Source organism: Sapajus apella, unplaced genomic scaffold, assembly GCF_009761245.1.
Source record: "Sapajus apella isolate SASKATOON/1434 unplaced genomic scaffold, GSC_monkey_1.0 scaffold60, whole genome shotgun sequence".
Classification (NCBI taxonomy): Eukaryota; Metazoa; Chordata; class Mammalia; order Primates; family Cebidae; genus Sapajus; species Sapajus apella.
The window spans coordinates 8,473,010-8,500,964 of NW_022437000.1; the positions used below are offsets into that span (position 1 = coordinate 8,473,010).

General features: G+C 38.1%; 1 long non-coding RNA gene across 1 annotated transcript in view; it reads right to left on the reverse strand.

The window, feature by feature from the left end:
- The window catches only part of LOC116528793, a 171,257-nt gene that overhangs the window by 132,122 nt on the left and 11,180 nt on the right, over positions 1-27,955 (reverse strand). Inside the window, exon 2 of the long non-coding RNA XR_004259202.1 lies at positions 25,963-26,071. This is a non-coding gene — a long non-coding RNA (uncharacterized LOC116528793). The remainder of the gene's footprint in view (positions 1-25,962; positions 26,072-27,955) is intronic.

The following is a 27,955-nucleotide window of genomic DNA, read 5'->3' on the forward strand; positions in this document are numbered from 1 at the left end:
ATATATTTCTAAAATGTTTCCATTAGTTCCCCCTAGTTATCGGATTTTTGTTTCAGAGTGTGGGGTTCTATAATGGGAGCCATGTTTTTGTTATATAATATTTCTAAGCTTGGATCCAAAGTCAGAGATAAATGCATATGACAGCCCAGAAGTTAATATGGTCGAATTTTATAAACAATGCATAGAATATACAACTCTGAGTGATTTAAGAGTACTTAACTTCGAACAGAATCTTAAAACATATGAGATCTCTCATAAGATGAGTACTTAAAGACAATGAAGTACCCATCCCCTGAAGAGGAAAAATCACAAGTGGTGGGGTTAGAACACATTTCTAAGAGTCATTTATGACAGTGATTAGCTCACATCTCTTAATAATCACTAGATTGTTAAATGCTGGATTATTAAATCTCTGTCTGGAAGTAGCACTAGGCCAAGTACACCAGATGGGAAAATATGGAGTTCCCTCTAGTTGTAGTGTGAAACTGTTGTGTGTCTGCGCACACTTCAGCCCCATTGAGGGACTGTGCTGCATCAAGGCTCATGTGCCAAGTGTCAAGGACCACACTGAGAGTCAGATGAAAGCTACAAAGCTCTTTCTGGAAGAATCCTGATATCCATCACACACACACACACACACACACACATACACACACACACAGTTTCACACACACACTGAAACACACTCACACACACATACACACAGACCCACTTACACATACACACAGACACATACACCATATACACACACATTCCCATACACACAGGCACACTCACACACACACACACACACACTCACACACACTCACACACTCACATACATTCTCACACTCACACACACACACATGCACACACACACAAAACCATCATTACCAGAGCCCTGAGTCTCTTTCTTGGACCCCTTAAAGGTAAATAATCCATGAACCATATCATGCCTACAGAACTTTCAAATATTAAAGTTCAAGCAGGAAATTCAGTCTTCAGGAAAAAAAAAATCATGAAGAAATTTGAGAATAAATTAATTATATATTATTTCAAAAATGTTAAGAAAATGAACCCAGTTCATAGTTACTACATGCTCATTAGTGCACTTAAGAGTCTCAAAATATGACTTCTGGTTAACTATTTGAATTTATTCTTCTTTGAGCTAGGGAATTAATTCTTTAAAAGCAGAGGATCTACAACTTAATATAACTAAAGCAAAATTTTGATTGCCATGACTTATCAAAACTAGTTTTCTGAATTTGAACATTGAATGGAATACTCAATAATATTAGGAAATAATTGTTCATTTCTTAGAGATGACAGTATTGTGACTGTTTTAAAAATATTATCTACAATATAAAATGATAAAAATAAATCATGCAAAGTCTGAGGTTTGCTTAAATAGCCCTGTGGTGGTGGTGGTGTGGGAGGTGGAGGAAGGAGAATCACGTTAAAGTACAAACGAAACAAGGCTATCAGAGACTTGATGGTTACTATTTCTGGGCGATGGCTTTGTGGAAATATTTTGTACTATTCTTTCTTATTTTGCTTATGTTTGAATTTTTTTCTAATATATATTTTTAAAAACATAGCCCCCTCCCTTCTGAATAAAGGCATCATTAGCTCCGCTGCTGTGAATCCAAATCTTGGAATCACTGTTGCTTGATCTTTTATCTCACAGGTGCACAGGCTCTGAGTTGGAAGCATGCCTGGCATGTCTGAGGAACAGCAAAAAGGCTGGAGTGCTGGAGCCATTGGAAGTGGGATCCCCCTGTTGGGGGATCTTACCCAGTTAGGAGGCACGGGATCAGGGACCCACTTAATGAAGCACTCTGGCTGCCCCTTGGTGGAGGAGTGCGCTGCTCTGGGGGGATCCTCCTTGTCTGGACTGCCCAGATTCCTTAGAGCCAGCAGAGGTAAAGACTAACTCTGCGGATCCAAGGAGGCCACAGCTGCCCCTCCCCTCAGGGGCTCAGTCCCAGGGAGACCAGAGTTCTGTCGCCAAGTCCCTGACTTGGGTTGCGAAAATTCCTGCAGGGAGGCCCCGACCAGTAAGGAGGGATAGGTCAGGATCTGGCCTAAAGAGGCAGCCTGGCCACCATCTGCCACAGCTGCAGTGCTGCGCTGTGGGGAATTCCTCATGGGTCCAAACTGACCATTCTCCCTCACTCCAGCAGGGGAAAAATGGCAGACTGGGGCTGCAGGGATGGCTGCCACCCCTCTCCCCAGGAACTCGGTAGTCGTAGGCAGTCTCCAGCCAAGCGGCCACAGAGAATCTGCACGGCTCTGTGCTTTGGACCCAAGGCCCTGGTGGCATAGGCTTATGAGGGGGATCTGATCCACGAATTGCACAGATCCATAGATAAAGTATGGTTTCTCAGGTAGGACAGCACAATCACTAACTGCCTCTCTTGGCAGGGGTGGGAGTTCCCCTTGCCCTGGGTGGCTCCCAGGTGGGCTGTCACACCACTCTGCTTTTCCTTATTCTCTGTGGGTCACACCAATCTTCTAGTCACTTCCAATGAGAGAACCTGGATATCTCACTTGCTAGTGTAGGATTCACTCACCATTTTCATTCTCAGTGGGAGCCTCCAATGGCAGCTGTTTCTGGCCAAGCATCTTGGTGCCTCCCAGTAACTTTATTTACTGTTTACATTTTTGACACATGCATAAAATGCACATGACATCAAACCACCCTATACCACTTTCTGGAAGTGAGGACCAGCCTCCGATATGTGTGAACTGGGGAAGGTTATCCCTGTTCCTTCACTCTCACTTTGCCCTCTAAATTGTGTTTTATTCCACTCTAACTCGTTTTCCCCACTTTGATAAAGAGAGGCTCAGCTGTGCTAATGAAGAATCCCAAAAGGTTAATGGTGCCACATAATAAAAGCTTTTTTTTGTTTGTTTGTTTTTTGAGATGGAGTTTCACTCTTATTACCCAGAATGGAGTGCAATGGCACAATCTCGGCTCACCGCAACCTCTGCCTCCTGGGTTTAAGCAATTCTCCTGCCTCAGCCTCCCAAGTAGCTGGGACTACAGGTGCGCACCACCATGCCCAGCTAATTTTTGTATTTTTTAGTAGACACGGGGTTTCACCTTGTTGACCAGGATGGTCTTGATTTCTGGACTTCGTGTTCCACCTGCCTCGGCCTCCCAAAGTGCTAGGATTATAGGCGTAAGCCATCGCGCCCGGCCAAAGCTTATTTATCAGTTGAAAAGTAGCCTAAAATTGATATTCCCAGGCATCAAGCATCTTTCCCTGGAGTTAATTCAGGGTTCCATTTCCTTGGATCTATGTCTCCTCTAGGGAGCAGGAGAGAAAAGGAATCAAGTGAAGTCCACATCTAAAAGTCTTAGTTTGGAAATGCTACACACTCCCTCTGTTCACATTCTATTGGAGAGCTAGTGACATGGCCAGCCCTGCAGGCTGAGGGGCTGGGAAGTGTAGACCTCGGAGGGCAGCTCCCCCTCCCACAACACTAAACAATGCAGGGATCACGGATTGCAGTGCAGCCAGCCATTCCTGCCAGGCCATCTGTTCATGCATTAAACCACCATAATGAAATATTAGAGGCTCAAAACTGTGTATGAAGGATTCCAAACTGATATCCACACTCTAAGTTTGAAATAAAAGTGTGAACATGCTAATAAAACCTTAAAGTAATTCACATTTAATAATTCACTACAATAGAATTGCTTCTGTTTCCTATGTGAACAATAGCCTACTCATCACGTAATACTAAAATTTAGAATATTAACAGACACTTCAGATTCCAAAGAAAATACCCCTTTCATCACAATTATAGCCCAGTTCTAATAAGCATATAATTTTCTGTGATACAAGTGGGAGGTAAGTGCTATTGTGAACCCTAAATGGTAAGCTAAGGTGGCCTTCAGATAATGCCGTTGCTCAGAACCATGTGCAAATATCCCAGCTCAAGGAGTCAAAACATCTTGGCCTACATTATACAAAAGACAACAGAAAGACAATCTCATATTGAAATACTCAGATTTGGAGCTCATAGCAAACAAGAACAAATTTCATTTGCTTTTGTGCCTTTCTTGGTTTCATTTGTTTATATGGAAAGCCTTACCTCAAATCTGATTATTTGAAAGAAATAGAAAATTTTTAAAACACCAATTCCCTACAATGTGAATTTACAATCTGTACATTATAACTCCCCAATTAAATATCTTAAAGTTAGGCACACCGTGAATTTCAGTGGGCATCAGAGCTTTGTCTGACTTTTATTTAAATAACTACAAGTTCTAAAGTCCAAGTAAATAGTCTCAAGACTGCAATATTTATTATACAAAAGAACCTGTACAACACATTTTCCCTGAGTTATTTAAAAAAGTTTTAAAATACTTGAAAAATATCTTTAACATCATACTTTAATAGCACTTTAAATATTTTCAGCAATAAAATAGGATATAACTATGTAACATTTTCACTCTAAATATTCTGTGAGAAAGAAAATTTTACTGGTACATGACAATGTAAAACTGCAGTTTTCTTGGCTGGGCACGGTAGCTCATGCCTGTAATCCCATCATTTTGGGAGGCCGAGGCAGGCAGATCATGAGGTCAGGAGATTGAGGCCATCCTGTCCAACATGGTGAAACGCTGTCTCTACTAAAAATACAAAAATTAGCTGAATGTGGTGGTGTGCGTCTGTAATCCCAGCTAATTGGGAGGCTGAGGCAAGAGAATCACTTGAACTCGGGAGATGGAGATTGCAGTGAACCGAGATTGTACCACTGCACTCCAGCCTGGCAACAGAGTGACACTTCATCTCAAAACAAGCAAACAAACAAATAAGAAAAAGAATTTAACAGGGTTGATAGAGCTGAGTAACACAATACAAGAATTTCACAATGTAATCATAACTATTAACAACAGAATAAACCAAGATGAGAAAAAAAGCCTCAGAACTTGTAGACTGGCTCTCTGAAATAAGACAGTCAGATAAAAATAAAGAAAAAATAACAAAAAAGAATGAATAGAACCTCTGAGAAGTATGGGATTATGTAAAGAGGCCAAATCTATGAATCATTGGTATCCCTGAAAGGGAAGGAGAGAGAGCAAACAACTTGGAAAACATATCTCAGGATATCATTCAAGAAAACTTCTTCAATTTTGCTAGAAGGCCAACAGTCAAGTTTAGGAAATGCAGGAAACTCCTGACAGATTCTACACAAGAAGTTCATCTCCAAGACACATATTGTCAGATGTTCCAAGGTTGAAATGAAAGAATGTTAAAGGCAGCTAGAGAGAAAGGGAAGGTAACCTCCAAAGGAAACTCCTTTCACTTGAGAAGCTAACAGTGGACCTCTCAAATAAAACCCTATAAGCCAGAAGAGATTGGGGCCTATATTCAACATTCTAAAAGAAAAAGTCTTTAACCAAGAATTTTACATTCAGCCAAACCAAGCTTCCTAAGTGGAGAAATAATACAATTTTTTTTTACATAAGCAAATGTTGAAGGAGTTTGTTATCACCAGACCTGCCTTACATGAGATCTTGAAAGGAGCACTAAACGTAGAAAGGAAAGACTACTACCAGATAATACAAAAACACACTTAAACACACAGACCGGTGTCATTAGAAAGCAACCACACTAACATCCCAACATAATAACCAGATCACAGCTCAAAGACAGGATCAAATGCACACATATTAATACTAACCATTAATGTAAATGGGCTAAATGCCCTCACTTAAAAGAAACAGAGTGGCAAGCTAGATAAAAAAGGAGGACCCAATAGTATGCTGTCTCCAACAGACCCACCTCACATGTAATGATATCCACAGGCCCAAAATAAAGAGATGGAGGAAAATCTTTCAAGAAAATGGAAAACAGAAAAAAGCAGGGTTGCAATCCTAATTTCAGGCAAAACAGACTTTAATAAAAATAAAAAAAGACAAGCACATTACATAATGGCAAAAGGTTCAATTCAACAAGAAGACCTAACTATTTCAAATATATATGCACCCAACACAGGAACACCCAAAAATAAAGCAAGTACTTAAGAGACCTACAAAAAGATATAGACTCAGGCCCAATAATTGTGAGAGACTTCAACACTCCACTGACACTATTAGACATATCACTGAAGTAGAAAATAAACAAAGATTTTCAGAAACTGAACTCAACATTGGACTAAATAAATCTGATAGCACTGCAGAACTCTCCACCCAAAAATAACAGAATATACATTCTTCTCATTACCACATTGCATATACTACAAAATCAACCACATAATTGGACCTAAAACAATCCTCAGCAAATGCGAAAAAACAAAAAAGCAACAAACAAAAACAAATCACACCAAATACACTCTCAGACCACACTGTAATAAAAATAGAAGTCAAGACTAAGAATATCACTCAAAACTATTCCATTACACGGAAATTAAACATGTTCCTGCATGACTTTTGGGTAAATAATGAAGTTAGGGCAGAAATCAAGATGTTTTTTGAAACTAATAAGAACAAAGATACAACATATCAGAATCTCAGGGATACAGCTAAGGCAATGTTAAGAGGGAAATTCATAGCACTAAATGCCCACATCAAAAAGGTAGAAAGATCTCAAATTAACAACGTAACACTACAACTTAAGGAATTAGAGAGGTACAAGCAAATCAACCCCAAAGCTAGCAGAAGACAAGAAAAAAACAAAATCAGAGCTGAACTAAAGAAAATCAAGACATAAAAAACTATTAGAAAGATCAATGAATCCGGGAGTTGTTTTTTGTTTTTTAAAAATAAATTAATAAGATAGATAGACCGAACTGGTAGCTAGACTCATAAAGAAGAAAAGAGAGAAGCAGATAAACACAGTGAGAAATGATGAAGAAGATGTTATCACTGATCCCACAGAATTAAAAATGACCATCAGAGACTACTATAAACACTTCTATGCACACACACTAGAAAACTTAGAAGAAATAGAAAAACTTCTGGACACATACACCCTTCCCAAGACTGAATGAAAAAAACTGACCCCCTGAACAGACCAATAATGAGCTTTAAAATCAAATCAGTAATAAAAAGCCTATCAACTGAGAAAAAAAAAAGCCCAGGATCTGATGAATTTACAGCTGAATTCCACCAGATGTACAAGGAAGAGCTAGTACCATTCCTGCTGAAAGTATTTCAAAATATTAAGGAGAAGAAACTCCTCCCAAATCATTCTATGAGGCTAGCATCATCCTGATACCAAAACCTGGCAGAAACCAAAGAAAACTTCAGTCCAATATCCTTGATGAACATCAATGCAAAAATCCTCAAAATAATACTTGCAAACCAAATCCAGCAGCACATCCAAAAGCTAATCCACCATGATCAAGCAGGTTTCATCTCTGGGATGCAAAGTTGGTTCAATATATGCAAATCAATAAATGTGATTCATCTCATGAATAAAACTAAAGAAAAAAATGATACGATTATCTCAATAAAAGTAGAAAAGGCTTTTCGACATTTTCAACATTCCTTCATGTAAAAGTCTCTCAGTATATTGGGTATTGAAGGGACATCCCTTAAAATAATAAGAGCCATTTATGACAACCCACAGCCAACATCATACTAAATGGAAAGATGCTGGAAGTGTTCCCCTTGAAAACTAGCACAAGACAAGAATCCCCACTCTCTCACCACTCCTATTAAACATAGTAATAGAAGTATTAGCCAGATCAATCAGGCAAGAAAAAGAAATAAAGGGCATTTGAATGGGAAGAGAGAAAGTCAAATTATCCCTGTTTGCAGATGACATGATTCTGTATCTAGAAAACCCCATGGTTTCATCCCCAAACCTCCTTCAGCTGATAAACAACTTCAGCAGAGTTTCAGGATACAAAATCAATGTGCAAAAATCACTAGCATTTCTAAACACCACCAACAGCCAAACCAAACACCAAATCCGAAAGGAAATTCCATTCATGATTGCTACAAAAAGAGTAAATTACCTAGGGAGATGAAAAGATCTCTATAATGAGAACTACAAAACACTTCTCAAAGAAATCAGAGAAGGCACAAACAAATGGAAAAATATCCCATGCTCATGGATAGCAAGAATCAATATCATTAAAATGGCCATATTGCCTAAAGCAATTTACAGATTTAATGTTCTTCATATGAAACTATCAACAACATTCTTCACACAACTAGAGAAAACTATTTTAAAATTTATATGGACCCAAAAAAAGAGCCTGAATAGCCAAGACAATCCTAAGTAAAAAGAGAAAATCTAGTGGAATCACATTACCTGACTTCAAACTATACTACAGGGCTACAGTAACCAAAACTGCATGGCTCTGGTACAAAAACAGACACATAGACCAATGAAACACAATAGAGAGCACAGAAATAAGGCCACACACCTACAATCATCTGATTTTTGACAAGGCTGACAAAAGTATAATGGGGAAAAGACTCCCTATTCAATAAATGGTGCCATAAGCAGAAGACTGAAGCTGGATCCTTTCCTTACATCATATACAAAAATCAACTCAAGGTGAAATAAACACTTAAATGTAAAGCCCCAAACTAGAAAACCCCTCAAAGACAATGTAGACAATACCATCTTGGACGTAGGAACAGGCAAAGGTTTCATGACAAAGACACCAAACACAATCACGACAAAATCAAAAATTAACAAGTGGGATATAATTAAACTTAAATGCTTCTGCACAACTAAAGAAAGTATCAGCAGAGTAAACAGACAACATACAGAATGGGAGAAAATATTTGCAAATTATGCATCTGACAAAGGTCTAATATCCAGCATCTATAAGGAACTTAAACAAATTTACAAGAGAAACACAAATAACCCCATTAAAAGTGGGCAATGGACATGAACACTTGTCAAAAGAAAACATACCTGGGACCAAGAAGCATATAAAAAAAAAAAAGATTTACAGATTTACAAGAAAAAAACTAACAAGCCCATTCAAAAGTGGGCAAAGGATATGAACAGACGCTTTACAAAAGAAGACATACGTGAGGCCAACAAACATATGAAAAAATGCTCATCATCACTGGTCATCAGAGAAATGCAAATCAAAACTACATTGAGATACCATCTCACGCCAGTTAGAATGGTGATCATTAAAAAATCTGGAGACAACAGATGCTGGAGAGGATGTGGAGAAATAGGAACACTTTTACACTGTTGGTGGGAGTGTAAATTAGTTCAACCATTGTGGAAGACAGTGTGGCAATTCCTCAAGGACCTAGAAATAGAAATTCCATTTGACCCAGCAATCCCATTACTGGGTATATATCCAAAGGATTACAAATCGTTCTACTATAAGGATACGTGAACACGAATGTTCATTGCAGCACTGTTTACAATAGCAAAGACCTGGAACCAACCCAAATGCCCATCGATGATAGACTGGATAGGGAAAATGTGGCACATATACACCATGGAATATTATGCAGCCATCAAAAACGATGAGTTTGGGTCGTTTGTAGGGACATGGATGAACCTGGAAACCATAATTCTCAGCAAACTGACAGAAGAGCAGAAGATCAAACACCGCATGTTCTCACTCATAGGAGGGTGTTGAACAATGAGAACACATGGACACAGGGAGGGGAGCACTACACACTGGGGTCAGTTGGGGGGAAATAGGGGAGGGACGGTGGGGGGTGGGAAGCTGGGGAGAGATAGCAAGGGGAGAAATGCCAGATGTAGGTGATGGGGAGGAAGGCAGCAAATCACACTGCCACGTGTGTTCCTATGCAATGTACCCCAAAACCTAAAATGCAATAAAATAAATAGATGGGAAAAAAAAAAGCTTAGTATCACTGATCATTAGAGAAATACAAATCAAAACCATAGTGAAATACCATCTCACTCCAGTCAGAATGGCCATTATGTAATAGTCAAGAAACAACAGATGCTGGTGAGGTTGTGAAGAAAAGGGAACACTTATACACTGTTGACGGGAGTGTCAATTAGTTCAACCATTGTGGAAAGCAGGATGATGATTCCTCAAAGAGCTAAAGGCAGAACTACCATTAGACCCAGCAATCCTATTACGGGATATACACCAGAATGTAAATTATTCTACCATAAAGACACATGCATGCAAATGTTCACTGCAGCACTATTCACAATGGCAATGATACAGAATCTACCTAAATGCCCATCAATGACAGATTGGACAAAGAAAATGTGGTAAATACACATCATGTGATACTACACAGCCAAAAAAAGAATGAGATCATATCTTTTGTGGGAACATGGATAGAGCTGGAGGCTATTATCCTTAGCAAACTAAAGTAGGAACAGAAAACCAAATTCTGCATGTTTCCAGTTATAAGAGGCAGCTAAAGGTTGAGAACTCATGAACACAAAGAAGGGAACAGCAGACACTGGGGTCTACTTGAGGGTGATGCAGGAGAATTGCTGGAACCCGGGAGGCGGAGTTTGCAGCAGTAAGCAGAGATCGCACCACTGCACTCCAGCTTGGTTGACAGAGCGAGACACCGTCTCAAAAGCAAAAAAAAAAAAAAAAAAAAGAAAACCAATATTGAAACAGCAAGACCAGAAGACGAAAATTCATCCTCAGCCACAAGGTGGCAATAGTGAGAAACTGTCAAAGAAAAGGCCTCTGTACCACCTGTCTGTCAGGGGAAGTCACCTTCTTGCGTTAATAAATTTAGTTACTCTTCTGTAGATGTCTTTTTCCAGCACCAGAAACCAAAACTGGTTAATTATTCCATATGTAATAATATTTCTTTTGTATCTATTTCCTCACTAGCCTAAATTGTAAAAAGAAATTGTATTTTCAAAGAACTGAAAAAATGGTTTCATATATTTTACTGACCTAATTAAGCTCCCAGTCTGAAAATATGCTTTATTATTCTTGAATGTTTGGGGCTTGAAGAAACTCTGCCTGTGATGACTTAACATTGAAGGAAAACAAATTTATCCAAAAGTAGATGCTTTTATTACCAAACAAGGAAGAGGAAAATGAATGTGAAATCTGTTCCTCTGACAATTGATTATCAGACTCCTACTGCCTCTAATAAAACTACCTGGACTAGGACTTCTCAATGTTCACAATGCGTAGGAATCACCAGAGATCTTGTTAAAAGGACGCTTCTGAAGCACTGGGCGTGGGGCAGAGACAGATCCTGCATTTCTAACTAGCTCTTAGGTGAGGATGAGGGCACTGGAACACACACCACCATTTCAGCAGTCAGGACCTAGAGTACAATTATTTCCAGGATGTTAAGGACAAGAATAATCTGTGCCTGTAAATTACTAGCTGTCTGATGGCCCCTGGTTGAATTTTAAGTAATTCTAAATTATAATTTGACTTAATATACTTAGCTGAGTTAGTATGTTGACTAATATTTGTAAAAACAGTCATTTCCAGAAATTAATGTTAACTATCCTCCTAAATTGATCCAAAGTATAATATTCTAGTTATCTATTGTTGCATAATAAATGCTCACAAAACTTAGTGGCTTCAAGCAACAATGCTTTCACTCGATCTTGTGGTTCCATGGGCCACGAATTCAGGCAGACATTGGCTGAGGTCACCCAGTGGTATGCAGCTGGCAGCTCTTCTGGTCTAGAGGGTCCCGGGGGCTCAATGTACACATCTGAAGAGTTGTAACTGGAAGGCCACACTCATCTGGGCCTCTCTTTATCCCACAGTTATGGGGACTCACTAAATGGCCACTCCATCAGGGCACCTGGATATCTTACATAATGGTGCAGGTCCTAAGACCAAGCTGCTAGCCTTCTTGAAGGTGAGCATAGAACTGGAATCATGTCCCTTACAACATGTTCCCTAAGTCAAAGCCATGTTCTATTAGTCCAGCCAAGGTCCAGGGAAGGAGAGATGGATTTGGACTCTTCTCAACAGGAATGCCAAAGATATGCGGCCGTCCTAAATCACCCACAGTGGTTGGAAGACAGCAAATCAGCTTTGTGAAACCTGTGCATGTCTGTATCCCCTTGTAAAGAGGAGTCACAAGGACCGGAATATTTATATTGGCTGTTTTCCTTTACAAAATTGGCCATATCTTCAAGTTGAATGTATTTCAATCTCTCTTCCTTTCACCTAGCTATGGTACGAATACTATGAAACACAATTAAGTGTGTAAATATGCTTGTAACTGTTGAGAAACGTACATACTCTCTCAGGGTCTCAGGTTTCCTAGGTCTCCATGTTTTCTTATTTATTAAAAGTAAGAATTTACATGATTGCTAAGCCTCCTAAAAATCCATGATTCCGGCTGGGCGCGGTGGCTCACACCTGTAATCCCAGCACTTTGGGAAGCTGAGGCAGGTAGATTATGAGGCCAGGAGATCAAGATACTCCTGGCCAACACGGTGAAACCCCGTCTCTACTAAAAATTATAAAAAATTAGCCAGGTGGCCAGGCGCGGTGGCTCAAGCCTGTAATCCCAGCACTTTGGGAGGCCAAGGCGGGTGGATCACGAGGTCAACAGATCGAGACCATCCTGGTCAACATGGTGAAACCCCGTCTCTACTAAAAATACAAAAAATTAGCTGGGCATGGTGGCACATGCCTGTAATCCCAGCTACTCAGGAGGCTGAGGCAGGAGAATTGCCTGAACCCAGGAGGCGGAGGTTGCGGTGAGCCGAGATCGCGCCATTGCACTCCAGCCTGGGTAACAAGAGCGAAACTCCGTCTCAAAAAAAAAAAAATTAGCCAGGCGTAGTGGCACATGCCTGTCGTCCAAGCTACTCAGGAGGCTGAGGCAGGAGAATCACTGGAACCCAGGAGGCGGAGGTTGCAGTGAACAAAGATTGTTTCACTGCACTCCAGCCTGGGCCACAGAGCAAGACTCCATCTCGAAAGAAAATCATGATTCCAAGATGTTTAACATATTCTCTCTTGAATAATAAACTTATAGTTCATTTTTAATATTAATATAGTTAATGCCTCAAAACCATACCAGAGTATATGTGTATATATATGCATACAAATATATGTGTGCATGTGTATGCATATATATAATTCGTGGTTATACCCTAACTTCCTGTCTCATCTTTATTTCCAGCAAGTTCTTCAAGAGCTCCTGCATAATTTAATTAATACTTATTTAAAGATTTACCACTTTAATTATAGACATCATTGCTCTTTGAAAATCCTTTAGATGTTTAGAGAAATCTTATAGCTCATGCAAGCCCATGTAATTTATTTATATAACATAATTTTAAAGCTTAAATAAAATATTCCCAGTTCAAATTATTATTATTTTAAATCCTTTGACATTTTGTATTTCCTACTAACATTCTCTTGTGGCTGTAATTTCCAAGAAGTTAGAACCTCAGAAAACAGCACCTGCATGAATCTTTGGATTCACCCAAGACCTAGGATAAGCAAGGAAAAGGAAAGTTTAGATTCACATAAAAATGTCATCAACATTTCTAGAAGGATTTTTAAAACTGCTAGTACATAGTAACTTTTAAATGGGAGTAAAAAACCAAAAATCTGGTAGTCATTAAATGGCAACAGTCTCAAAAAGAAAAGGATGGGGGAAGGAAAGAACATTGTTAGACACATGTGCACGCAGAGGCTGAGAATCCCAGTGAGAACAAAATACGATGAGACAGAAAAGCCTGTGTGCCGAAGGAAAGGAGAGAACACAGGGACTTAAGGATGAGGGCTGAGCAGCCAGTGCCAGGCAGAGGATGCAGGTGCTTTAGAGGAAATGAAAAGCAGGGCCCAAAACTCCAGCTAGGATTCCCACACAGTCAGAGCTGCCAAAGTATCATCCATCCCTTTGAAAATGTAAGATGGAATCATTAGTAAAAGAACATGGTTTTATTCACAAATTTGGAAAGTACTTTTTATGGGCTGAGTTGTGTTTCTCCAAAATTCATATGTTGAACTTGATCCCAATTCCCCGGCCCCACACCTCAGAATGCACTTGAAAATAGGATCTTTAAAGAGATGATGATGACGAAATTAATATGAGTTAGTTAGGTCGGGCCCAATCCACTAGGACTAGTGTCCTTACAAGAAGGGGAAATGTGGACACAGAGACACCAGGGATGCACGTGTAGAGGAACACTCATGTGAGGACATAGTGAGAAGGCAGACATCAGCAAGCCAAGGAGAGGCTTCAGGAGAAACCCAACCAGCCGACACCTGGGTCTCCAACTGCTCTCCAGTCTCCAGAGCCGTGAGAAAAGTTTCTGTTGTGAAGCCACGCAGTCTGGCATTTTGTTAGGGCACTAATATAGTAGCTTTGTATAATGCAAACACCATGAATCTGAATTTCAATTCCTCCACATACTAAGTTATTTGAGGCAGGTTTTTGAAAATAAACTTTTTAAAATTTTAGAATAGTTTTATACTTACAGAAAAGGTGCAAAGATACTAGAGTTCCCATAGCCCCATCTCAGTATCCCCTACTATTGACATTTTATATTAATATGGTACTATTAGAAAATAGTATTGTCAGAATTAACAAGCCGATGTGATGCATTGCTATTAACTAAAATTCATACTTGATTTGAATTTTCTTAGTTTTTTACTAGGTATATTTTCTGTTCTAGATCCCATCCAGAATGCCACATTACAGTTATTCTTCATATCTCCTTACGTGCCTCTTGGCCATGACAGTTTCTTAGAGTTTTCTTGTTTTATGATGACCTTGACAGTTTTGAAAAGTATTGGTCAGGTATTTTGTAGAATGTCCCTCTATTTCGATTTGTCTCATGGTTTTTTCCAGATTACGCTTGGATTATGAATTTTGGGGGAGAAAAAACACAGGAGTGTTATTCTCACGTATCATATGAAGGGTGCATGCCATCAACATGGTTCATCCTTGTTGATGCTGACCTTGAGCGTCAGCTAAGGCAGTGTCTGCCAAATTTCTCCACCATAACATTCGTTGTTTCCCACTTTCAATACAGTAAGGCAAGATTTTTAACCTCTGCAAACCTCAGTTTCTTCTATTTGTAAAATAAAGATAAAACTACCTCAAAAGTTTTAGGAGCAATTCCACAAGTTGTGTTCTTAAATAACTCATCCCTGGATTGCTGAAGACTTTAGTAAAATAACAGCATGCTGAAAAGGCTGATGTTGACAAGTGATTAGCATTTACATAGCTTTTGGAGGGGAGGATTTTTGAGGTCTTTACTCTGCCCTTCTCAGTGATATCACTTTATCTCATATCTAATTTTACGTTCTTTTTTTTTGTTGTTGTTATAGAAATGCTGGAAAATTGTGTAAGTTTCAGGCCTCACAAAAGTTTAACTGTCTGGTATCAAGCAATTATTTTAAGTGCATGATAGGTATTAACACATTTAATCTTGACAACCGTCCCTTGAGGGAGATTCTGTATTCTCACAATTTCACCTACTTGTACACTTAACCTTGTAGTTACTAAGTTAACAGCCCAAGATCACACAGCTTTTTCTTAGTAAACTAGTATCTCAATATCACCCAGCCAGCAATAATACTCAGGCACTCTAGCTCCAGAGTCCAAGCATATAAACTACACCGCAACAACTTAAAATTGGTAGCAGGTGCGTCCAGCTATTGCCAATACCCAGGCCCCACCCCAAACATGTTAAATCATTTCGTTTCTGAAGTTCATTTTTGGATATTTTCTAAAACCTTATTTCCTCTTCTCCCTATCCTTGTTAGCCCAGATATTTTTTTCCTTTGAAATTAGACATTATTGATCTATCATGGAGATTCTTTTTATCTAAATATTTTTTAAAATCAGCAGTCTTACAGAATGATATTTACTTACCAACTTGTTTCTATGGAAACACTTCTTTTTTTATTGTACTTTAGGTTCTGGGGTACCTGTGCCAACCATGCAGGATTGTTGCATAGGTACATACTTAGCAAGGTGGTTTGCATCCTCCATCCTCCCGTCACCTGTAACTGGCATTTCTCCCCATGTTATCCCTCCCAACTTCCCCACCCCCTACTGTCCCTCCTTTAGCCCTCCCCACCTACCCCAATGTGTAATCTTCCCCGCCCTGTGTCCATGTGTTCTCATTGTTCAGCACCTGCCTATGAGTGAGAACATGCGGTGTTTGATTTCCTGTTCTTGTGTCAGTTTGCTGAGAATGATGGCTTCTAGATTCATCCATATCCCTGCAAAGGACACAAACTCATCATCTTTTATGGCTGCATAGTAATTCATGATGTATATGTGCCATATTTTCTTGGTCCGGTCTAACATTGATGGGCATTTGGGTTGATTCCAGGTCTTTGCTATTGTAAATAGTGCCACAATGAACATATGTTTGCATGTGTCTTTATAGTAGAAAGATTTATAATCCTTTGGATATAATCCCAGGAATGGGATTGCTGGGTCAAATGGAATTTGTATTTCTAGATCCTTGAGGTTTCGCCACACTGTCTTCCACAATGGTTGAACTAATTTACACTCCCACCAACAGTGTAAAAGTGTTCCTATTTCTCCACATCCTCTCCAGCATCTGTTGTCTACTGATTTTTTAATGATCACCATTCTAACTGGTGTGAGATGGTATCTCAATGTGGTTTTGATTTGCATTTCTCAAATGACCAGAGATGATGAACATTTTTTCATATGTTTGTTGGCCTCATAAATATCTTCTTTCGAAAAGTGTCTGTTCATATCCTTTGCCCACTTTTGAATGGGTTTGTTTGTTTGTTTCTTGTAAACCTACTTTAGTTCTTTGTCGATTCTGGAGATTAGGCCTTTGTCAGACGAGTAGATTGAAAAGATTTTTTCCCATTTTGTTGGTTGCTGGTTCACTCTAATGAAAATTTCTTTTGCTGTGCAGAAAATCTGTGCAAAAAGATTGCACAGATTGTTCTTTTTGCTGTGCAAAAAGAACAAATGCCTCCAGCTTTGTTCTTTTGCTTAGGATTGTCTTGGCTAGGCGGGCTCTCTTTTGGTTCCATATGAAGTTTAATGTAGATTTTTCTAGTTCTGTGAAGAAGGTCAATGGTAGCTTGATAGGGATAGTGCTGAATCTATAAATTACTTTGGGCAGTATGGCCATTTTCACAATATTGATTCTTTCTAACCATGAGCATGGAATGTTTTTCCATCTATTTGTGTCCTCTCTTATTTCCTGGAGCAGTGGTTTGTAGTTCTCTTTGAAAAGGTCCTTCGAATCCTTTGTTAGTTGTATTCTTAGGTATTTTATTACCTTTGTAGCAATTGTGAATGGGAGTTTGCTCATGATTTGGCTCTCTGTTTGTCTGTTTGTTATTGGTGTATAGGAATGCTTGTGATTTCTGCACATTGATTTTGTATCCGGAGACTTTACTGAAGTTGCTTATCAGCTTAAGGAGATTTTGGGGCTGATGATGGGAAACACTTCTAAACAAAAATACAAGCCTAAAAGTTTAACAGAACAATAATGTCTTAGCAATCTATCAACAGGTATTTAATGTATACTATTATACTGCAAGTTACAATTAAGGGAGAAACCTAAAAATGTAGATAAAAGACTGAATTTCCCCAAAAGAACAATTAAGACTAGCTTGATAAAACAGAGAGTGATTAAGTACCAAATTGCATGTGTTACACTAGAATCACAATAGGAGTTCCAAGAGGGGAAAGATTAGAGGGGTGAATCAAGCAGGTGAGACTAGGAATGAGCCATGCAAAATATTATGGACATCTGTAGGCAGAGAGTTGGGTTAGGGGTGCTCCAGAATCTCTGTCATCAACAGGCAATGATAAAAATGGTAATAAATGTATATTTCCTGTATTTTTCCAGGAATGACTTATTGTAGACTGGTGAGGGAGCTGGGCCAATGGGGACCCTGATGATTAGAGCAAAGATATCACATTGAGAAATGGGAGCAAAATTTGAGTGTTGAAGAGGAGGCAATGATGAATAGATAATCAGGTTCATTAATGAACAAGGGGTGCCTTTCATTACCAGGAAATGAGGTTCAATTGTTTTCTCTCTCTCTTTTTCTTTTTTTTCTTTCTTTCTTCCTTTCTTCTCTCTCTCTCTCTCTCTTTCTCTCTCTCTCTGTCACTCTCTGTCTCTCTCTCCTGATTTTTGTTTGTTGGCCTTAATAGGTAAGGTCTTTAAGCAAGATTTATGATCTGCATGGGGGTAGAAATGCTAAACTGCCCCAAGTTATCAGCCTTATCCTAAAGGTTCTCTAGAGAAGACCGAAAACAGGTATCATGTGATTTGGTTACAGTGCATCTGATGTCTATTACTAGCTTCATAACTCATAGTTTCTATCATTTTCACAAGGAATACCTGGTAAATTTTTACTTCTTATCTTACTTTGTTCTGATATGTTGTGCTACAAAATCAGTTCTTTGTTTAAATAAAGTAGGAAAAAACATGTGTATTAGGGCTCATTCTCATAGAATTCTTCTTTGCAGACTGGGCCAATTCATCATTTTTACATTAGACTTTACAGCAGAGAAGAATAAGTGAAGCTGTGTGATATTCCAATTTCTATTTGGTTTCAGCCATACTATCAATAAATTATTATACTTGAGAACATACAGTTAGAGAAAATGTAACTTCCACTTTCCCATTAATAAAAATGTGGAATACATAAAGGAATTGTTTAAAAACTATATCGTTAAAATTAAACTTAATTTTTTTTAGTAAATTAACTTACTGAACAATTAAAATGAGCTAAGAGGAAAAAAAGGATGTATTTTAAGAATTCTACTTGGAGAGCAAAATAAGATTTCTGATTTTGGCGTTTAGTTTCAGTACCCAGAATCATCTTTAAAGTTCATAGCAGTTCCATTTATTTAGAACTTTTGTAGCTGTACAAAGGTACTAGAAAAACTCAGAAAAACACAAAACAAAGAAAGCACCCATAATTACATCACTTATATATAATGTTCACATTTTGACATGAGATCTACAGTTATAATTTTCTATGCATTTAAAATATACTTTGTAGGATGAGTTCATGTCTTTTGCAGGGACATGGATGAAGCTGGAAACCATCATTCTCAGCAAACTAACACAAGAACAGAAAACCAAACACCACATGTTATCACCCATAAGTGGGAGCTGAACAATGGGAACACATGGACACAGGGAGGGGAACATCATACACCAGGGCCTGTTGGAGGCTGGGAGGGTAGGGGAGGGAGAGCATTAGGAGAAATACCTAATGTAGATGACTGGTTAATGGGTGCAGCAAACCACAATGGCACATGTATACCTATGTAACAAACCTGCACATTCTGTACATGTACCCCAGAACTTAAAGTATAATTTTAAAAATTAAATAAAAAAATTAAATACACTTTAAATATACTTTAAAATTAAATATACTTTAAATTAAATATGCTTTAAAAATTACATACTATATTAACTGTTATGCATATATGTGACAATCTTTTTCAACAGTTTCATAGTTATGTATCATATGAAGTGTTCTGTTTTAATTAACCTGTTTAGATGGCCCCAGATTTTTTCCTGTTGCAAATAATACTGTGGTAAAACATCCTTGCATATACTTCTTTCCATATCTATAGGATTTCATTTTAAAGAGTGGTGCTAACCAAGAACTAGATCATGAAAACAGTAATTCTCTCACTCTTACTCTGTTCAAATAAATGAGTATAATTAAAATTATGTGTCTCATCTCCACCTTTCCCATCAGGTATTTGATGGTAACTGATAATTAGCAACTGCCTCTACAGTGATCTCATTTACACTAATTAACAAAATCCAATAAGGCTGAAATTTATTGTCCTGTTCAGTGAATTATAATCTGGCAGCTGTTACTATCAAGGCAGGCATTTATGCCTGGCTGTTCACAGATTGCCTGAAAAAGCATTTTGCTGGTTATCGTTTTATGAACTTATGAACTTTTAGGAAACACATCACTAAATTTCTCTATTGAAAAAAATTCAAATTCATTTTACATTGTGGATTCCCATACAAAAAAGACAACTCCTTTAATTAATAAATGTGTATGCCAAAGAAAACCAGTATATTTGGAGAACACGCATTTTGAGAGACACTCTAGATGGGAAATAATCTTACCCAAGCATTTCTTCTATGACATTGATCAGAGAGAGATAACACTGCTGAGAGGAAGATAAACCCATCTGGCAAGTTCTGGTGTATCCATTTTTTATATGCCAGGTCTTACCTTTTTATTTACATTTACAATACAAGAACTAATGCCCAATTGTGTTCATTATCAGTGCAATAGCAAGAACAGAAAGAAGTAAATCTCTGTCATGTTTAGATTAAGTTCTTAGAATTATTGCTTCTTTCTGAAAAATAAGATAAAACATCGTTTGCATTTGGCTTGTTCTGATGTCAAACATGAATGCCAGCTAAATTTAATCATGATAAAAATGTGCCAAGAATATAGTCAAGTCTTGTTAATCTTGGCTTTTTAGGTTAGGTGATATGTCTTAAAGCCCAATAGAACGTCCATGTAATTAAAATAGCTTTTTTGTTCATGTTATTTTTAGTATTTTTAATGTTAAAAGCATATTTAAGAAACACATTTTTATTTATTTTTAATTTCTATATATTGAATAACCAAATTCATATAGCTTCTCAATACTACAGTTCATACAAAGATATAACACTTTTATCTTAGAAAGATGGTCACTGCACAGTCACACAGGCAAGGGGAATAATGTTTCCTACACCTCTGAGTAGACAACAAGGCCTATGTTTTGAAAACCTCAAAGGACAGCAGTGATTATAATTACTAGTGCAAACAGGTATTTCATTTTGTTCATAAGATAAATTTATATTATGTGTATGGCTTTTTTTTTTTAATATCTAGTTTATCTAAAATATAGTTTGGTCTAAGCAATGAGAGAGGGTTCCAAATTTGCTGTCTGTTTTCCAGATGATTACACAGTTATCCTCAAACTATGTATTAAATAATATGTGTTTTCCTCCATGACATGAAATGTTGCCTTCATTATATACTGAAGCTCACATACAATTGGGTTTATTTCTGGACTTTCTAGGTCCTTGATCTGTTTAGTCATGTAGCAAGACCACAGTGTTTTCCTTACTGCAGCTTTATACTTTACACTTCCTTGCACTGTTTTCATTAATGGAAATTAATTTTGTAATGTTGTGTAATATTTTCCTTCATTTCTCTTCTGTTTCCTGATATTTCTTGATATTCTTTCATAATATTTTTTCAAGTGATATTTTGAATCCTATTTTCTAGATTAAAAAAACGATTTAAAACTATTTTTATAATAAGTCTCTTTTTTGACATTATACTATTTATTTTAGTTGGGCAGGTATAAAAATCTCTGCCATCCAGGAATTTACAATCTAATGAAATGAATACAGATCAACTTAAATATCATTTGGGCAGCTGGGCAGTAAAGTGTGTTGCTTATCTGGTTTACTTAATCTAGACCTTGACAGTAATGTAAGAATCAATCAAGAAATAAGAATATGTAACAATTGTTTGATATCTATAATATGAATCTTTAGGAAGACAATAAAACCACAATCTAGAATAAGATCTATGTACATACTTTACTATGTTGAAACACTAAAAATACAGACAAAAATTCTAAGGATATGATACAATAGAATTGTGATTATTAACTTCTGCCCATGAATCAATTAGCACACAATTCCTCTATTCTGAGCACATAAAAACCCCAGACGCAACCAAACTTAGACACTCATTGGGATGGCCTGCCTGTGGAAAGGAGCTACCAACTTCAGGTCTCCTGAGAGCTGTTTTGTCGCTCAATAAAGCTCCTCTGTGCCTTGCTCACCCTCCAATGGTCCATGTAACCTCATTCTTCCTGGATGCGGGACAAGAACTCAAGACCTGCCAAATGGCAGGAATGAAAGGAGCTATAACTCATTCCTTGCTGGCCAATTCACCAAGCTGCAGATGGTGACACACTCCTGGACTGTGGGAGTAAAGAGTGGTAACCTTTCAGGAGTTCCAGACTTCAGGGTTTCCCCAAGCTAGAATTTCTGTAGCACTGTAGGCCTCCCACACTCCACTGACTCCAGGTGGCCACCCCACACGATGGGAAGCAAGGGCAGATCTGGGCCAGTCCAGGAGCCATGGGCTGGGGTGGGGCAGTGGGATTGAAAGAGCTGTGGCATAAATAGGTTGAAATCTGCACTGAAACACGCCCCCACCAATTGCTGCATTGTGGGCAGCAAGAAGGAAAGAATAGCTGTGGCGTTTCTGGGGGTCCCAGACCTCAGGACTCCCCAAGCTTGGGCTGTAACATGCTGTAACACCCTCTTTGGGGCTCTGTGGTTTCTGGAATCTCCAAGCTTTCAGGGGCCACTTCATTCCCTGGTGCCTGCAGTGGAAACCACTTGTGATACAACAGGTTCAGCTGCAGCTTCACACGAATCCAGGTTGCCTGTGCTGGTGCCTAGAGCTGCCTGCCCCACCACAGCCAAAATGCCTGGCTATGCACAGTGGCCAGACCCTGTGCTCACTCACTCATGCACCCCTTGCACTCCACACCTGGCTTGCCATTGGCAGTTGTGGGATCCAGGCCTGTACTGCAAGCTGAGCTTAGCCTACCAGGCTGAGTGGATGGAATGAGCCCAGTGGACACAAGCAAAACCCAAGCAGAGGCGCCACCAATCACAAAGGTTTCTGGCTGGTGAAGTGACACCCAAAGGATCACCTGACAGAATCACAGAAAGGAGCATCTGGGTTAAGATAAGCAGTGGTGAAGACAAGGGTTTTATTACATAGATGAAGTTACATGGGTGTTTGCTCTTAGAGGCAATAGATGGCATATGTTTCCTATTAGACCTTTAAAAGATGCTAGATTCTCAGCTAATGTCTTCAGGATGAGAAAGATAAAGACTGGAAAGGGAAGGGGATTCACTCTAGAATGCAAATTTCCTCCACAAGAGAGAGTTTGCAGGGCGATTTCAAAATACATCAAACAAATATATTTTGGGTAAAATACTTTCTTTCAGGGTTTGCTGTCTGTCATGTAACACTATATTAGTGTCAGGTTGCAATTTAGTATCTTATTGCTATATAGAATCTGTTTTGTCAGTCTTAAGATCTCCGTTTTAATGTTAATGCTGGTCAATTCTGCCTGAATTCCAAAAGGAGGAGGGTATAATGAGGCATGTCTGATCCCCACTTCCCATCATGGCTTGAACTAGTTTTTCAGGGTAACTTTGGAATGCTCTAGGCTGAGAGAAGAGATCCATTCAGTCAACTGAGGCTCGAAAATGTTAGTTTTAGTTTATAATCTCACCAACAAGTCCTTTATCCAGATTGATACTGAGTTAAACATAGGGTTACAGGCCTTTTAGCAGATCACAATATAATTGCTATATAAATCTATAGGTTAGACTCTGTCCTAACAGAATGTCATAATCATTAAGACCAAGACTATCTTTAAATGTAAATATATTTATAAAAACTATAATATTATATTTACATAATATGATTTACACTTCATATCTAGGAAAAATATTTTATCATACCTATTCTTTTAAATTTTTTATAAATCATTTTATTGCCTTAACACATAGATACACTCCAGATAACACAGTGACGCATTGGCCAGAGAAAATCAGTTTGTAATATAAATAATATATAAATTTATTTCTATAAATTATTTTTCCTTATTTATAATTATTTAAATTCATATTTTAGATTCTTGCTACCACCCTGTCTGACATATACTATTGTAAAATTGAAAGAAATTTTCTCCAGTATAGCAAACATCCCAAATCAAAACCTTGGTTTTCTTGATCTTAATGAGCCAATTTATATACAGACATATCACAGCTATCTAAAATTGGCTTAGGTCCCTGATGCCTATCTTTCTTATTATTAATATTCCAACTTATCAAAAATAATTCAGTCTTGCTCACGTCTTACAGGCGTGGCTCTACTAGTGAAAAAGTAGGGTCACAGCACAGTTCTTCCAGAATGGTAATTAATAATAAGTAGTATTTACGTAGGACTTCACATCTTCAAAGGAGTTTGCAAACTCTAATTAACCTACATCCTAACCCCTTTAAAGGAAATGAGCAGGAATTAGCATTTGCTTTATGAATGGAACGCTGATTTGCAATAAAGCTGTGAATATGCATGGTCTAAAAGGATTACAAACAAGTATTATAATGTCTTTTCTCCTGCATTGCAGAAGATTCTGAGATAAGTTTTCTCCACCTTGGTACTATTGACATTTTACCCCGGATAATTACTTTCTGTGGGGGTTGTTCTGTTCATTGTAGAATATTTAATAGCATTCTTGGTTTCTGCTCACTAGATGCTAGTACCACCACCCACGCTTGACAATCAAAAAGTATCCAGATGTTGCCACCTGGAGTGGGCAAAGATCATCTCAAGTTGTGAGCCACTGTCTAGAAGAAAGAACCAAAAATGGCATATGATCTGTGACTTCAGAGATGAATAGAATTTAGAAGTTTGAGGACTGCCAGGGCACATACTCAAAGAAGGCATTTCAATAAAGTGTACAGGATATTTTTAGATTTTGAAAGGATTAAGCATAGCAGGTCAAGAAAGAACAAATCCATTTTTTCTCTAATGCATCTCCTTTTATTACTATATATTACAGCACCTCTGCGTCTATTATTTTTCCTTCTCACATCATCATGTGCAAAAATTAATTGTACAGTACAACATTCTAAACATCACTCTAATACACACACATGTGCATACATTTAGTCCTCAAAACAACTCTATAAAACAGATACCATTATTATACTACTTTATAGAAGAGGAAACTAAGGCATGGGAAGTTGTGTAACTTGACTTAGCAGAGTAATCATATTTCAAATCCAGGTTTGTTATTTCCATGGTCTGTGCTTTTTATCACAGAGATACACGTGTTTTCTTTTTCAAGCAGAGAGGTTTTTAGTGGTGGACATTATTAATTTCATATGTGTCAGTTTTAATCTTTAAGAAACAACGTGATACTATGGATAACAAAAGAAGAAAAGTTTCAAAAAGAAATGGGGTGAGGCAAGACTGTGTAGGTGTATTCCAAATATATTTATAAAACATTCAATAAATATAAGAGGCACTGAAGCCTGAAATATTCATTCACACAGAATTATTCATAGCTTCAAAGATCTAAACCGAAAACAATATTAGGTAAATAGATGATGAGGCAAAAAATTATAAGCAGCACAAAAATTATAAATTCCCAGGTGATAAGAAAAAGGAAATTATCATGGCTAGGGTATTAGGGTAGTTTTGTGCATAAAAACAGCATATGATCCATGACTTCAGAGATGAATAGAATTTGGAAATTTGAGGAATGCCATGGCAGGTGCTCAGAGAGGGCATTTTAGGTAAAGAAAACAGGATATTCATGGATGTATTAGTCTGTTCTCACACTGATAAAGACATATCCAAGATGGCCATTTACAAAAGAAGAAGGTTTAATGGACTTACAGTTTCACATGCCACAAGATTGTTGGCAGGCTTTTGTTCCTTGCAGCTACAGTTCCACATGGCTAGGGAGGCCTCACATGATGGCAGAAGGCAAGGAGGAGCAAGTCATGTCTTACCTGGATGGCGGCAGGCAAAGAGAGAGAGCTTGTGCAGAGAAACTCCCATGTTTAAAACCATCCGGTCCATGAGACTTCCTCACTATCACAAGAACAGCATGGGAAAGACCTGCCCCCATCATTCACATGGGAATTATGGGAGCTACAAGATAAGATAAGGTGGGGATACAAAGCCAAATCGTATCAATGGAATTTGAAAGGGTAAAGCATAGTAAGTCAGTATGGCCAGAGTTGGCTAAACAGAGAGAGATAAAAATGAAAAATTATTGTGAGGTCAGATTACAAATAAATTATAATAAATTTATATTTCTTCTAGTATCAGAACAAACGATAAAGGAAGAAAATGAAGCATTTCTTCAGTGTCTGTTAAGCGCTAAACACTGCTGAGCACATTGACAAACACTGCCTTGCTTAACCATTGAAAGGTTTCAGAAAGAAGACAGCATGAGGAGACTGTATTATTTACCAATTGCTGTCTTCTCATCTGCAAGCTCAAGTGGGAAAGCATCTGCTTTTCTGTTCTCATGATTGTTGGCAGTCTTCTGTTCCTTGCAGCTATAGGGTCCAACTTGCTTCTGTAAAAATAAGAAAACACAGGGGACAGGGAAAACTGATAAATCTGCTAGTGAGATTGAGACTTATTTAATTGTAATTAATCATAAGAGTGACATTCCATCCTATTTTTCATATTCTATTGACAACAAGAAAGTCACAGGTCCTTTCTACAGCCAAATGAAAGAGATTCTACCAGAATGTGAACATCAGAAATCAGGGATTGTGGGAAACCACCTTAAAATCTGTCTACCTCAGTCTGTCCTCTGACTCCCAATGATACACACTCTCCCAAGATTCCCAAGAGTTTTATACCATTATCATAACAGCAAAGTACAAAACTCATTGTCCAATCCAGGTTCAGGTATAGATGAGTTTCCAGGTATAAACTAAATACAGCTTTCTAGCTACGGACTTGCAAAAATGTAGAGAATTTCCCTGTCTACATGTGCAATTGTGGGACAGACATGAGATAACAGCAATAGCAATTTCCCTCCAGATGTGGGGGTGAAATACAAGGGAAAAGAAGTCTCTTGCCAAAGCCATTCTGAGATCGAGCCAAACAAATGTTCAGAGTTCTTCAATAGCTTTTAAAGTTGGGGCATAATTATTTGGGGCTCTTGGTTCCACTTTCTGGACTCATGGTTCTGCCCTCTGAGTCTTTCTTCTTTTTCATGAAAGAAAGCAAATGTTTGCAGCTGAGTAGTTTTCTGAGACTGCTTCCTGCCAGTAGAATTTTAATGGTCCCTCAGCCTCCTTTTATTTTATACTCTCTGTTCCCTGTAATCTAAGCTTGTAGTGTTTATGCTAAAATAATTTTCTCAACAATATTGACTTATTGTTGAGTTAATAATGATTTTATTCCACTAAACAACAGCTACACAACAGATCACTGCAAGATAAGTCTTCCTCTACTTCATCTTTTTTGCTTAGATGGTGTATTAGTCTGTTCTAATGCTGCTAATAAAGACATACCCAAAACTGGGTATTTATTTTAAAAAGAGGTTCAATTGATTCACAGTTCCACAGAACTGGGGAGGTTTCAGGAAACTTACAATCATGGTGGGAGGGGAAGAAAACACGTCCTTCTTTACATGGCAGCAGGAAGGAGAAGTGCCAAGCAAAAGGGGGGAAAATCCCCTTATAAAACCATCAGATTTCATAAGAACTCATTCACTATCATGAAAACAGCACGAGGGTAACCGCCCCCATGATTAAATTATCTTCCACTGGGTCCCTCCCACAACATGTGGGGATTATGGGAACTACAATGCAAGATTAGATTTGGGTGGGGACACAGCCAAACCACGTTAGATGGCTTAGGGACAACATACTTAACCTTCCTATGGGCCCTATAGGTTAATTGTGAAGATCTAAGAGGACCTCTTGAAAGGATTTTATGAAATTGAATAATCTGATCTTTAGGTATATCTGAGGTTAGAGCAAAGCATACCATATTTTTGGAAGCAATTTCTTAATCTCAGCAGTTTTGGCTTTCTGGAGATGCTGAGAATTCTCAAAATCATCAACTTGTGGTTCATTTTTGTTTAAAAGACAAAAACAGATTTGTTTAAATCTTACTGTATTTTATAAGCAACAAGAAAACAGGCGACTTTGTCACCACCTTGCTTGAAAATCTCTTTGACTCTATAACTGAGTTTGTCACCTACAAGTTCTGATTTTTACATAATTACAGGAGAAAATTTGTCAAGGATTTTACCACTATATGACAATGATCCCTCTTACTCCACTTTCCAATAATATGTTTCTTGCTTCCTTTTGAGACTTCACCGGCAGTGACCTTAAAATCCAGACTTCTAATAACAGTCTGTTCAGTAACTTAGATGTTTTGTATTATAAACCTCAAATTTCCTTCTGACTCTACCAATTACCCATTTCCCAAGTCA